Genomic DNA, 2,793 nt, shown 5'->3' with positions numbered 1-2,793 from the left:
CTCTCTCTCTCTCTCTCTCTCTCTCTCTCTCTCTCTCTCTCTCTCTTCCTAATTTTAATTTTGATTAACGATGCAACGAAAGGGGAGAAAATTTGTATAAATAATTGTCGTTTGTCGTTGAAAAATTTGACGAATTATCGGTTTTCGATCATATTTTCGTCGAGGCCGGGGGCCTCGAAATCTCGTGCCATATATTATACACCGATCCCTCTCCCTCTCGTGTTATTAAAGCTAACGTTGTAAACACGATGATCGGTTCGGTGAAAGACGTTCCACCTTTATTGATCGCGATGATGAAGGATGGACGCGCGATAATTAAATCGCCGCCAGATCGGCGGGATTATATTCCTGTAAACAATCTCCCGTCTCGCTTAATTTATACGGAGTTTTGAAAAAAAACAGGGAAAATTTAATCTTCCACTTTGGAATAAATAAATTGCTTGCTTCGTGCTTCTGCTCTCTATTCTTCTGCACATGTTACGGTAATTTCTCATAAATGAAAATTTGAAAATAACGCTTTATTATTTCCACTTTCGCTCCCAAATCATAATTGTTATTATAAATTTGTTCTTAGAGTAACGATATAATTTTACATGATCGCTTCGTTCTTCTTCTTCTTCTTCTTCTTCTTTTTCTCGTAGATGGACATTAATTAAGACCATCTAAACCAGATATCCTTTGAAAAAAAAAAAAGGAAGAAGAATAAACGAGAAGAAAAGATAAGGATAATCGTTACACAAGCTATTATGATTAATCAAACTGATACATCTAATTACAAGTTTTTTTCCTTCCTCTCATCTTCGTTTTCTAATACGAGATTACGAATATCATTATCTTATCGGAAAGTGATAAACGGGATACGAGATGGATTATTTAATATTCCGTCGGTGATGTTGAAATTGAGAATACGATTATTCTATACAGCCCATAAACCACTTTTAAAAAATTACGAAAAAATGGACGAAAATTTTGAGTATAATCTCGATCTATGAATAAATATAGGCCAATAAACGTGTCGATGAAAGAAACAAAAATAAATGTTGGAAAAAGGAGAAGGAGAAGGAGAAACAGAATCTTCGAAGAAAAATCTTCTCTCCATTCTTCAAACCATTGTTTCCCCCATAATATCGAAGCGTTGTGGTGCGCACACATACACACACGCACGCACGTTCTTGCGTTGCAAGCATGGAGCGCAACGATATGGCAACGTGAAATTTTCATTCAACCTGGACGTTGATTAATGACTTCTCCTCGACCATGAAGTAAATCCACTTAAGAGTCACGAAGAAAAACTTCTTCTTCGAATCTGTGTGTATGCAACTATGCTCTAAAATGACGACTAGTGGATCGATATTACGCAGGAATATCCTAGTCACGCGTTTATCGCTTAATTAAATTTTCTTGTACATCGGTTGATGCAAAAGCGAGGAAAACGTGTCCCGCCGCCGATATTGACGATCGATCAATCACGCCTCGTTAAAAGATATTCGAGAAATCGGTGGCTATGCTCGCGTATCAGGTGTTATTTAAGAAAGAAGAAAGAGGAAACCAACATTTCCGACTATATTCCGATTAAAACTAGTTATATTCCACGTGATGAAAGGAGGATATCATTAGATTAGATTAGACTCCTCGTTAATCGATCCATTATAATATTGAATAAATCGAAGAACGAGGGAATCAATGTTGATGATCGAACGTTTTGCCGAGTGGAGGTATCTCTTTCTTCTGAAAAGTGAAAAGAAAAAGATAGAGAATTAATTTATTTTAACTTTGGGAGGAGCTCTTCGCGTGATTTGAGACTCGATCCATTATAAAATAATGAATAGATCGGAGAACGAGGGAATCAATATTGATGATCGAACGTTTTGCCGAGTGGAGGTATCTCTTTCTTCTGAAAAGTGAAAAGAAAAAGATAGAGAATTAATTTATTTTAACTTTGGGAGGAGCTCTTCGCGTGATTTGAGACTCGATCCATTATAAAATAATGAATAGATCGGAGAACGAGGGAATCAATATTGATGATCGAACGTTTTGCCGAGTGGAGGTATCTCTTTCTTCTGAAAAGTGAAAAGAAAAAGATAGAGAATTAATTTATTTGAATTTTGAGATGAGCTCATCGCGTGATTTGAGAATCGATCCATTATAAAATAATGAATAGATCGAAGAACGAGCGAATCAATTTTGATGATCGAATATTCTGCCGATTGGATTTACCTTTTTCTTTGGCTTGGAAAATAAAAGAATAAGAGTTAATTTAATAAACTCTTCGCGAAAATTGAGAAAGAAGATATTAGAAATGGAAAATTAAAATTATTTAACATATGATAAGATAAGAGAAACGTATCCTGATCGTTTATATTTTTTTCTCTCGACACGACGAGCCCATCCATGTCCATTGTCTCCGAAAACAATGGCGGTGTGTGTCATTGTTCCCTTAAAAAAAAAAAAAAAAAGGATACTTCTTCTTCATTGTCACGCCCTTCCCACCCTTCTAATGAAGATCTGCGGGTTATGGGCGCGATTCCGCGTGTAATATTAATTTGGTCAGAGGCGTGCATAACATCGTTGAACCGCGAAGAAAAGAACAAAAAATTTTCATTTGCATTTTTCTCCGATCCACGAATCCTCAGTCTCTCGTCTGGAACAATAAATTGTAAATTAATCATTGAACATAACTGCGATCGTTTGTTCGAAAGATGATTTAAAGATACACGTTCGATTTTTCCTTTTGCTTAATTATCACGATTGTATTTACAAATACAAGATCGATAAGTTTCGTACTCGAGAATC

At 35.9% G+C, this 2,793-nt stretch overlaps 1 protein-coding gene across 8 annotated transcripts in view; it reads left to right on the top strand.

The window, feature by feature from the left end:
• The window catches only part of LOC102670613 (ankyrin repeat domain-containing protein 6), a 126,679-nt gene that overhangs the window by 33,424 nt on the left and 90,462 nt on the right, over positions 1 to 2,793 (top strand). The window lies entirely within an intron of this gene.

This window comes from Apis dorsata, unplaced genomic scaffold (genome assembly GCF_000469605.1).
Source record: "Apis dorsata unplaced genomic scaffold, Apis dorsata 1.3 scaffold_97, whole genome shotgun sequence".
Classification (NCBI taxonomy): Eukaryota; Metazoa; Arthropoda; class Insecta; order Hymenoptera; family Apidae; genus Apis; species Apis dorsata.
This window is presented reverse-complemented; position numbering and strand designations above follow the sequence as displayed.